This window comes from Epinephelus moara, chromosome 4 (assembly GCF_006386435.1).
Source record: "Epinephelus moara isolate mb chromosome 4, YSFRI_EMoa_1.0, whole genome shotgun sequence".
Lineage (NCBI taxonomy): Eukaryota > Metazoa > Chordata > Actinopteri > Perciformes > Serranidae > Epinephelus > Epinephelus moara.
In genome coordinates this window covers 23,437,539-23,450,212 of record NC_065509.1, presented here as the reverse complement: position 1 = coordinate 23,450,212, position 12,674 = coordinate 23,437,539, and positions in this window count along the sequence as shown.

Below are 12,674 nucleotides of genomic sequence, written 5' to 3'. Positions count from 1 at the left end.
CTCTGCCTTCCTTCATCCATCCGTATGCCATCCGCTCTCACTGTATGAGTGGCCATTTTGTGTCATTTTGTGTCACTTTTGCTTCATTTTCACCCCGTGTGTCCCCTTTTTCTCGGCTACAATCAAATCCGTTGACGTTTTCCTCAAATTCCCTCGGCCACCCCCGCGTTCTCTCCCTCCTTTTTCCATCTGTCTATCTCCTCGTCTCCTCTTCCCTCTCCCTCCCTCTCTGTTCTGCTCACCTGCAGCACATAAAAATTCCTCTTTTCTTTCTCCAGAGGTTTGCTCAGTCGCTTAGGGATTTACTGCATTCCTCTATGCTTTCTTTCCCTCTTTCTCTCCATATCTGTCTCCCCATGTTTCTCTCCTCTTTGGCAGCACTACACAGTTTTTGATTCAGATCTTCCCCTTTGTCTTTTTAACACATTTGTATCCCTCTTTAAGCCCCTCTGTGTTTTCTTTCTCCATCCCTCCCTGTCTTTAAAATAACACACACTAATCCTATACCTGTCGTTTCCATGACCCCACCTTAAATTTTTTTAAAAAATCCATAGCACCCACTGTACCTGCCCCACCTGGCCTCACCCTCCTGCTGGGTTTCTGCCATGAGCTGAAACATCCCGCCTCCACTTACTTAGCTGGAGGGTGCAGGGTTGGGCTGCTGCTTCTCATCGCCGTTTTTTTTTTGGGTTGGTGGGGGTGGAGGTGGAGGTGGAGGGGTGCACCAGGGCCTGGGGCCTGGGATGAGGTTGATTTATGAGTTAATCAATTGGTCGTCCGTGTGAGTGAGCAAAACCGCAGAGGTGTGTGAGCTCTTTCATGTCACTGTCTGTGCATGTTGACTTAGTCCCTTAGGAAAACACCGGGAGCTGTCATTCCCTGTGTTGCGCAGCTCCCCGACATGTTTTCAAAAGCAATTAGGGAGAAAATGGGGCTGACGATTCATTCATCTGATCACTGAATGGCTTGTATGGGTGGATGTTCGTGCACGGTTGTGTGGGTGTCTTATGCCAAATCACAGCATGGTACAGCACGACTCTACTCAACTACACTTTCTCTGTTTGGCTTTTTCATCAGCAAAAGTTGTGGATAGTAACTGGTGCCACCTCGATTAAGGTTCCAAGGACGCTGAGGTGGTAGTAAAAGGTGGAGTCAAAACAATACAGACCATAGTGAGGGGTGTACCAATTATTTTCATTGTATTGGTTCCTTCAAGTTGAAACATAAATGTATCGACCAAAATACAACACATCGTCTTTGTAGCGTCCATGTTGTTTCTACATTACGCCTTAAAGTCCATGAATGCACCGAAGTCCAAAGAACGATTAACACATTCTCACTCTCAACTTGTCAAATACCGATGGTTGGTCAGTGGCCCTTGCTGTCAAACTTTGAGGACCTAGGTATCCCTCCAGCATTAGTTTTGGACGCCATGGGACAGTTTGTCTATTTACACATGTTGTATGCATTCTGACTTTTCAAAATAAAACTGTTTTCAGAGGTAATGTACAGTTTCTGCTTGTTAAATGCATACAGTCTCTTTTCAAAATGAACCTACAACGTAGATTAAAAACAAGTACTCTGTTTTAAGTACATTTCCTTAGGTTTAGGCATCAACAGCACATGATTGGATTTAGGAAAAAAAACTCATGGTTTGACTTAAAATACCTACTTTGCTACAAACATCATGTAATGTCATGTAACATGTCACTAGCATAATATGCTACACATACCAGCCCACTATGTTGTATTAAAATAACTTGATGGACTTTTGGTTTCACACCAGACATGAATATCAGTCTACCGGGTGAAAGTCCAGAGTTTGTTTGACCGATCCACCACCTCTCCCACCAGTGCTTTTAGGATTTTCTTGCTCATTATACTACAGCAGTAGTTCAGAGTGTCAAAAAACAGCTATAGAGTGTCTCGACATGATGGTATATGACACTAGGGCCACTGACCAAGCTTTGACCGGGTGGGAGGAGCAGATGAATTTAATGGTCTTGGTTGGCAGAGGAGTCTGGAGTCTGATTTAATCGGTCTTCTCTCATTCATTCAAGTTATGACACGTTATCGTTATCACAAGCACTCGGACGTTCCACAGGCTGACCCGGTACATACTGAACACTAAAAAGAGTTTCTCAAAAAAAATTTGCTCATTCATTCTTCTCCATCACTAGCAGATCACTGATTGGTCAGAGAGAAACGTCACTAGAATCGGCATTTGCTGGTCACCGCACATCCTGTACAAACCTGCCATTTTTAAACAGCAGAGTCACTGTCATAGGGACTGCAATTGTTTTATTCACTCAGACACCAGGATTTCAAAAAATGGTAGCCCGTAACGGAGTGCAGATATTTGGTTGCCAATAAAAGCATCCAGCAAATGTTGAAGATGATGTTACAGCACTTTCACATGACGGCACTGTGGGGTATTATCCAGGGTGGAAAATGAAATAGAGAAATGCACCTGGCACCTAAAATGAGTCGAGTCGATCCATGCAGTGGAAATGAGGCATTACCGAAGTCTCACCTGACCATGAAAAGTCATGATATCACACATGTGCATGTGGTAAATTTTGGCCTCAAAGATAATAAATTAAGGCCCTGATTTACTATGTCAACTTATCAACTTCTCATGGGTAATGTGACAGCAAACAATTTTCCAACATGACTTACACACCTGGCAGACTCAGAGCAACATCCCAGTGGAGCTATCTAACTCACCGACACCTGTTGAAACTTTGCCCAATATCCACGTAAGTGTTAAAATGATTTGCTCTGTGAGTTCCTAAGAAAAATACCTCTGGCTCGTTCACCTGATGGATGATGAGAGATGCTGTAAAAGACAATTGTGAAGATTACTGTCAGGGACAATTACACGGAGCGCGGATTTCAATCTTTAATCACCTCAAACTTGAGTATCATGTTCAGATTTGTCCCGCTTCAAGTCCAATAAAAACTCGACGTTTGATGAAATTGTGGCGGCTCAGTTTGTTCTGAGGCTTGGTCAGCGGGCTCAACTCTCAAATCCCCACATATTACAAGACAAACTGTGACGACTCTTCGTGTTGTTCTTAGTAGAACAGTTCAGACTCCGTGTAATCTTGAGAATCAGGTGTTTTAGCTTAGGAGAAGGATTGTGTGTTTGCTGCACTTCTGCTTTTCTTTCTCTCTCTGTACCTTTCTTTCGGCTCGTCTTGCCAACATTTGCATTTAACGTATGTTTTTGTGTGTACGTGCGGGGAAAGTGATGAAAAGAGAAAACAAGCAAGAGCTACTTTGAAGGAGAAGAGCTGAGAGAGTGCAGAGCCAGATGACAGACAGATGATAGAGCAGACGTTTGATGGCATCTAATAAGTCTGATAACTGACATGTATCCTGGCAAACGCACAGACGCACAAATTCAAAACAGAGGGGGAAGCGAAGGAGAGCGAGGTAAACACACTCCACCAAACACAGGGTATATCTCAGCACCTTTGTTCCCTGAGCCAAGCTATCCTGAGGTGATTCCAGCAGTTATAGCCAGGAACTTCCCTCTGCGCATTTGTTTTGCTCATTTTATGACAATCATATTCCTCCCCATCCCTCGTAAAATTTCATTTATGATTAATGGCTGCAGTTGTGTGTGAGCAAAAAGAGTTTTTTTTCTCTTTTCTTTTCCCCAAGGCCTTGGGTGGGAGTCAATGAGGCGTTTTACATGTTGCTGTGTCGCGGTCTACATTACATGTTTGACGTGTCACGGTTTGTTAGAGACTAAAACGCCTGTTTTGGACCAGCTGTCCACCCACACTAGGAGGACTTACAGTGCTCTGTCTCACTCTTTCTCACAGAGACACACACACACACACACACACACATACACACACACCTCCATCCCACTCTGTGACCTGAAAATGGGAGAATGGTGCGAAAGGTAAATAGAAAGCTTTTAAACTGTCTGCGGGACGCACAAAGACAGGAGATTATGGAAGAACTACAGACTCTCTCTCTTACACACACACACACACCTACACACACACACACACACACACACACACACAATCGCACACTTGTTTTTGTCACTTAGGAAGACACGTTACATTAATTCCCTGGAGACCTACCCTATAATCTTAAGGCTACATGCCACAGCCCCACCTTAACCTGATAAAATATGTCTTGTGATATCCTATATTTTTCTTACTGTCAACAAATCTCATGAAAACCAAACCAATCATTAACGCAACCTTTTAATAACCATTTTCTGTGGAGCCAAATCCTGATAAAGCTTATTTCTCTGTTTTACATACCTCTATTGTCATCTTTAAAACACACCGATGAGCCACACTGTTGCACTTGGTGACATGTTCCTTCATTATGATGAACATGGGCACTCTAGTTATCTCCTCTGCCTAGAGGGAATCATGCATTTGGTCGTGTGTGTGTGTGTGTGTGTGTGTGTGTGTGTGTGTGTGTGTGTGTGTGTGTGTGTGTGTGCCAGTCTGTTTGCACTTTATCTCGCAACTACTTAACCAGTTGGCCTCATATTTTATGTGCACATTTATGACTGTATGCTCAAGGATCTGTTGTGATTGCGCTGATTTGCAGTTGTTGAAAAATCTTTTTTACTGAATGTTTTATGCCGTCATTGACTGCTGACTGCTCGCTCCTCTTAATCGGCCGCTAGGGGCCACCAGAAACTGTCTCTACTAAAAAAACAACAAGCTTTACCAAGGCCACATTTTGGCTTTCGTCATGTTCAAAAACTAACATCCATAGAAAAAATTTGGTCTAATTTTAACCGGAGCCTCTGCAGGTTGATTTTATATCAGATATGTTATGATCCACTGAGGTTAGGCACGAAATGAGATGAATGAACCCACATTTTTGTTTTTCTTCGCCACCATCTTGACCATAAGGGAGGCAGGAAGGACACTTCCACTAGTCACAGCTCTCCGCAATCCTGCTGCAACCCAGTTTTGTTCCTTCCTCCACACAGCGTCACACCAGACCAAGATCATTTTAGAAGTAGAGCTTTTTGCCTACCTTTTTTGTAGACTTTTAGATTTTGTTGTTTTGTTCATTTTTCCTTGATAGGCTATGTGCGCAGGACATAGTTAAATGATTTTCTTGTCTGTTTTGTTTGTGTTTATTGGTTTCCATTTCATACTTTGTTGTGCTGTAGCCTACAGACAAAGTTAATACAGTTAAAAGTCCAGCTGTTAGCAACATAGATCAAAGATTTGTGGTTGTGTTTTAGTCATTATAAATACATTCATCCTCATAAATATATTGTACCTATATTTTATACACAGTGCCTGTTAGCAGGGAAACTCGATCAGCTCTGTGTGACGTGAAAAATAGATGAGGCATGTATTTTTATGATATGCTTCCGGCATGTTAGCTAGACAAGAATTTTCTGGAGGGGCTGCAATCTGCTCGGGCGTTGAATGGCAGTCGGATTACTGCCACCTGGCGGACATCTGCACTCAACTTTGCACACTTTTCCAGTTTTTTTCAGTTGAACCCACAAACATTGTCCTGCATCAGAGCATTCATTAGAGCACCAAATGTGTGTTAGTCCGTGGCTGAAATAGTCTCCAGCAAATGTACTATTACTTTTAATACTTAAACTCATGTTTGAGTAAAAATGGCTAAAACTACACATGCTCACTTTTTAAGAATCATTTTAATTTAATCTTTATTTAATCAGGCTGTCTCATTGAGATTAAGATGTCTTTTCCAACAGAGACCTGAGAACAAGAAACTTTCACAAGAACGGAATCAGCAAAGCAGAAACAACTCTACGCACAGTATTACACCTGAAAAAAAGAGTTGCAAAAATCATTAAAAAAAAAACAAGAAAAGCTTTAAAGGGACAGATCCCCTCAAAATCAAAACTACATATTTTACCTCTTACCTCTAGTGCTATTTACGAATCTAGACTGTTTTGGTGTGAGCTGTTGAGTGTTGGAGATATTGGCCATAGAGATGTCTGCCTTCTCTCCAGTATGATGGAGCTAGATGGCACTCGGCTTGTGGAGCTCAAAGCACCAAAGAATACATTTGAAAAAGTCAACAGCAACGTCTCTTTCCAGAAATCATGACCCGGCTACTCAAGATAATCGATAGACCTTGTTGTGAGCAGTTTCATACAGGAAAAATTTTCTTTCTTCCAAACTACACCCACCAACGGTATCAAGGCCCCACAGGGACGCTTGAAGGAAGCTTCCGAACAGTGGAGTTTCATAAACGATGAGCATGAGATGACTATTCTTTTCTGTAAGAAAGTACATCCTATTGTGATTTGCAGAGAACAATGAAGAGCATGAAATGTGTTTTTAAGGATTCAAACTATATTCTTATGGCCTGTTTTGCATCTTCAGGAACTGGCATCATGCGAGGAAAGGCATAACATTTTGAGAAACTGATTAATTCATTGTTGGTTTGTGGTCTTGTCATGGTATTTGTAGACCAAAAGAAAAAAAAAAGAAACTTGTAAAGGGCAATAGTTTATTTTGATTACTCCCCAAATCCATAATAGTTTGTCCCCACAGCTTGAGTTATAAAAGAACACATAGAGAAACAGACATTCATGAGCAGACCACTTTATTCTCACACCCCTTCAGTGTCTTATACACACCTGCACAGACACAACACACATTTTCTCACGCTCACACTCGTTCCAGGCCTCCTCTTTTGCTTGTCTAAAATTCTCACAAACACTGGACTATTTCTTTTTCCCTCTCCCACAGTGCACCATTTCAAAAGGAAAAGGCAGAACCAAATATTTTCTCATTCCAGGCCTGGAAAGTACACAGTGCATATCTTTTTACGGTCCTCTTAAGAACCCCACGGTAATATGATGCTATTTCTTCATTCCGTCACGCTGTCTGAGTTTTCTTTTCTTTAATTCCTTTTTGGTCTTTCACCATTTCAGCACATTAAGACAAGACCGGACCAAAACAAACTCCAGCAAGGCATGCTTGTGTCTGCCAGAAAGGATGGACGACAAGGATGAGCAAGAAAGAAAAGTTTAGAGAAAGAGAGTCTGGGTTCAGCTTTTTTTTTTATTTCTGACCAGACGGATAAATGAGTCTGAGCGTTTTTTGATTCACATCCTATTTGTGACACCAGTTTGATGTTTGACAGAGATGTGAACTCTAAAACCTGCAGAACCACCACACCACTACAGATATACAGCGGAGAGATTCCCACAGTGCTGAGTCTCTGGCAGTTTGACTGCAGACAGTTCTGAATATTAAAAAAAAAGAATAATCTCACAGCTGCCATGCAACCCTGCCATGCAAGTATTTACTGCTAGGAGCAAGAATAATCAAAGGGATCCAGAACAAGTTGTTTTGAATAAGTTTGTGCTTTCATGTTTGGTTTGCTTGGTAGATGGAACAAAGATCAGATGCGCTGGTCAGTTTCGCCCTGGGTTCCTCGGCTCTGTGTGACAGTCAAAGTTAATCCCACTGCAAAGAGCTCGGTGGGAGCTGAAATAACGAGTGACTAGAATTAGATTTTGCGCAACGTGTCCCGGCTTGATTGACACATTCTACAATCAAATCAAAGTGCTGACAGCTGGGACTGATTTCCCACAACTGTTGTGGTTTAGGGACAGAGAACCAAACGATTGGGAAAGCAAAATACAGAGAAACACAGTAAAACAGAGACAGAGCTCGAAAGCAGGGTAAAGAATGGGACTTCTTTTTTCCTTGGCATCACATGAGATTATTATTTGGAGCTCTGGTGCTATTTGTTTTCCATTAAAGTGACTGTTGTCATTTTTGACAGGGAGGGTGACTGAAAAATAGGAAATTGAACTATACCACAGAGATGCTCAGATACAGTTGTTTTAGAGTCTGCAGCAGCTGCAGTTAGCCAAGCTGGCAAGAAAAGCATTTTACTACGGTGTCTATTTTCTCATTAGATTAACACCAATGTGTAACAGTGTTAACAGTTTCAGATCCCACAAGTAGAAGCTTATGTGGAGCACTCCAAGGCAGCTTTAAACTTGAATTTATTTATTTATTGGCCTCTTGGGGGCAGCTGTTTGGTGCTTGAAGGTAGCTTTTTCACTAAAAAGATGTCTGCTGTGGCTGAAAATGACACTATGAGTGCAGTTAGAGTCAAAACACCAAAGTTCCAGGCCACAAAAACCACAATAATGACAAATATGAGAGATGCTAAAATGCTCCATAGAGTTGGGGGAATGCAGAGCTGGATGATAATTGTCTGTGGGTTCCTCATACAATAGAAATATAAAATATTTATTTGAGGAGCTTTAAAGGTGTATGATGCAGGACTTTGTCAGCGAATGTCTGTAACCAGTGTCACCAGCAAACGTGAAGTGAAGGTCAGTCTTAGATTTGCTATATATGTTTTTTGTTTTGTTTTTTCTCACCACTGTGATTCTCACAGCTTCCTCTTGGGTGTGTGCACCTTACAGTCTTGCACCTGGTCACTACCTTTTTATAAAATCTCAGCCTCACCTGTGTGCTGTGTCCTGAAATGTCCCAAACACAGAAAATAAGAATAAAATAAGAAAATAAAGGGCAAGGCCTCTTCAGATAAATACACCACAACACAGTTCAAGTGTGTCATAAACAGGGTCCAAAATTAACACCCATTAAGCGCCAAATGTGGATAGAGTTTCCATTTGGCAAGTAAATCTGGTAGGGAAATGTTTGTCCTTAAAAAGTTATGTAATTAAAAACTACCCTGAGAGTCTCTACTGTGTTTTAGTGTCAATTAAGCCCCTTTTCCACTGCACAAAAAAACCCCCGCAAACACCCACTTACATCTGGCTTTTAAATGTGATGGGAAAGGTTTTAATTGGCATTCACACCCGGGTCCAAGACTCTGCAGTGGACAAGGGTATTTATCAGCTCCAGCTCCAATCAGCATTGATGGTGACACAACATCTGGGTGAACATGCTAATTTTAGCCCCTTAACCAGCTAGATGCAGTGACGCGCCACCACAAAATACCGTCAGCCTCTGCCCAAGCAGTGCTCAAACATCGATCCAAATTAGTCTGCACTGAGTTTGAAAGAGAGACTGAGTAAGTAAGATATATCTAACCTATTTAACCTCCATGCTGCTTTCTACTGTTTACTAACCTGTTCCCCGGCCTGTCCGTGACGTTGAATGTGAAACACCAAAAAAAAACACACACACACAGAAAAGCATGGTTGTCGGCTGCAGAGCCATGTATGCATAGCTCTAGTCTATTGACAGTGGGAGAGGAGNTCGCGTGGGAGCGCCCGCGCACCCGTGGAGTTAGAAGGGTTAACCTCCATGCTGCTTTCTACTGTTTACTAACCTGTTCCCCGGCCTGTCTGTGACGTTGAATGTGAAACACCAAAAAAAAAACACACACACACAGAAAAGCATGGTTGTCGGCTGCAGAGCCATGTATGCATAGCTCTAGTCTATTGACAGTGGGAGAGGAGTCTATCACCTATGTTTTTAACGTGTTATCCCATGTTTAAAAAACCAACAAACACACACAGATTTTGGTGGAAAAGGGGTATAACAGGCGTGTTGCTTCTCCTCTCCTGTTAATGTTGGAGTTTGATGTACACACACACACTCTCACACGCATACACACTAAAGATGTGTTTTTACAGTGCCAAGAAACTCACCATCATAAGCTATCCTACTTTTGCAGCACTGTTAACTGTGCAGGACATCAGCCACCGTGCTTGCACTGTCTATATTTGCGCCCCTGTCCTGTGAGTGTGATGGTGAGTTGTTCAATTTACTCAGATAATTTTGCTTCAAATTCAGCTCTGGGGTCTCATTTATAAACAATACATACGCACAAAACTAGGCCTGAAAGTGGCACACGCTATTTCCCATGCAAAAGTGTGATCTATAAAAGTAGACTTGATGGGAGAAACTTTGACCCACGCTTACAAATATTTTGGTGATGGGAAATTGGTGACGCACATGGTGAGATGGAACATACGTGACACAAAAAGGCAATATATTATTTGGGGCAGTAAAATCCATGCTAGTGCCAGAGGATTTTTTTAATCTACTGGTCCCCTTGGCCAGTGAGTCAAAAAGTAAATTTTTGAAAGTGGCTATAATAGATGATTAAGAGGCACCACTTTCTATGGGTCTTTTTAGGAAAAACTTGCAGACAAAAATTTTAAAGACAAAAGTGTTGAGGCCTGTTTCATATGGCCTGGCTGCATCACACTTCCTCCCTGATGTCCCTCCAAGAGTCTGTCTATAGTCTCGATACGGTGAATCATACAAATGGGGATAACAGCGCACAGTTTTGGACCGTCTCTTTTTAAAGGCATTCATTGTGTTGTACTTGGTTGTACACACAGAAAGTGACAGTAGCACATACAACATGTCTGCATGTTTATTTGTACTAGAAGAGGGATCCAACCTCTGTTGCTCTTCTTGAGGTTTATTCCTTTTTCCCATTAAAAGGGTTTGATTTGGGGAGTTTTTCAGCATCCAAACCGAGGCATGATGTCCTGTGCTGTACATATTCAAAGCTTTTTAGGGTAGATTTATGTTTTGTGTATATAAAACCAGCTTTTCTTGACCTGGGAGTGGTAGAAGTTGCATAAAGACTGAAAAAACAGCCTTTGTTTGAAGCATACTGAGACCTTCACTCTGACACATATGATCCCAATAGAGGTCAAAGTTCAAAGTTGACTCAATCACTGTTAATCTGAACCCAGTGATGAGGTCGCAGTCTTGTTGAATCCTGAATTTTGCTGTGTCCTCTCAAGGCTCCTTCGAAGTCACAACATTTCAACAAAAAAAATAAAGTTTGGGATTTTTTTAATGTTTTCCCTCTGCTACACATTTTAAAAAGAACGGCGAAGAAAGACGGGAATCCGACTGCGGCTGCTCAGACTGTAAATAGAGAAACATGATGAGTGTAAAGAATGGTGCGAAGGGGCTTTGGGGTTAAACTCAAAATCAAGAACTCAGAAACATCCACCACGGACATGTATTTTCCTAACCTGACCCATCTTTGCTTCTCCCTCTCTAAAGCTCTCGGTGGAGTTTCATTAAAGTATGCTTTTAAGTTAATGCAAGATCTTATCACGCATCTCCACTCAGCTCAGCTCCTCTCTCTGCCTCTTTCGCTTCATTTGTTATCACTTCTAATCTTCCTCTTCCTTCCACTGTTTCCCACTGCCTCACTCAATCCACCCTCACCCCCCTTCACACACCTTTTCTCTCCCTCCGTTGTTCTCTGTCTGATTTACTCAGCCTGCTTCAAGGCACTCATTATCTACTTGAAGTTATGGAGTTCCTTAAAAGGCAGAAATAGAAGAGGGGTAATACTTGAGGCCTGAGACACTAAGACCTCCACCACTCTCTCCTCCTCCTTCAGTCCACCTATTGTTTTGCCTTTCGCTCCCATCCCTCCGTCCACAGTTTGTGTTACACCAGTAGCCCTGTCTCTTTCTCCGCTCGCCTTCTACATGTTTTCTTTCCCTGGCTCATCCATCATGTGCTGTCGCCGGCGGTTGTGACGCTGTCGTGTAATTATCTCATATTTATGCGAATATGCTTGTCCTGTACCAGTGCTGCGTTGGTTTTATGCACACTCAGGGTTCCTGTGACTCCATGCCCCTGGCTTAAAAGGCTTCATGTCATAATTCAAGCCAGAGGGAGACGTTTGGCCCACAGTCCCAACAGCACAGCGGGAACCCTTTGATTTTCCAGCGCTCTCGCCGGAGGCTGTCGTTCTCAGACAAACAATGAATGTGCTAATTACTTTTAGGCACCTACGCGCCTCACAGGGTACAAATGCACCATAAGCAATTTGGAGGATACATTTTATTATTGGTCTTTCAGTATACTGTGCAAACATACAGTTTCAATTTGAGGAGCCACAATGGGAGTCTAACCCCTAACCACAGCACGGCTGGTGCCATGCTCTGCCCATTGAGCTATAGAGCGGGAGCATGCACAGAAACAGCAGGGAGGGTAATCACAGCCTACACCCAATGCCCCGAAGGTCCAAATGCCTCACTAAAGTAAAGCTCAGGCCACGTTCAACCTGGACTCCATTTTCACATCTTCTTTCAATTCTGACCAAAGTCTTATTTGCTTATAATAAATCTTTGTACATCTTTGTTGCCAGCATGACTGGCTCCTCGCTCAAAAAAACTACCCCGAGAGCTCACAGGGCCTGCTTGATCTGTAATGACAGATAATGAGAAAAGATTTAAAGCAAAAAGTTTCTTCACTTTTTGTGTAGGAAATATAATCCATTATGCAACTATTTTGGACATTTTTCCATTTTTTTTTTCAAAAGAGAAAAACCCATTTTTGGACACAAGTGTGGAAACAGCTTCTGAGCTTTGAGCCGAGGTTTCTCTCTGCAGCAGCTGACTGACAGTTTATGGCCAACATTGCTGAGACGCGCTGTCAGCTTCACTTTTGCACTACTGACTGGAGTACGTCATAGCCCTGTATAGCCAGCGAACACTGATACAAGATTTTTTCCCACCTTTTCCACATGGCATTGATTCTGTGCTTCTACAGAATTCAGCATTTGGGAGGACCAAGTTTGTATCTCACTACCAAGCTAACTACAGGCTTCCTGCACATTTTTACCAATTCATTTTCAAAACTTTTCCATGATATTTTACCCCATTTACATCACTTTATTTAACCCGTTCAGAACCCAATTATGTTCCA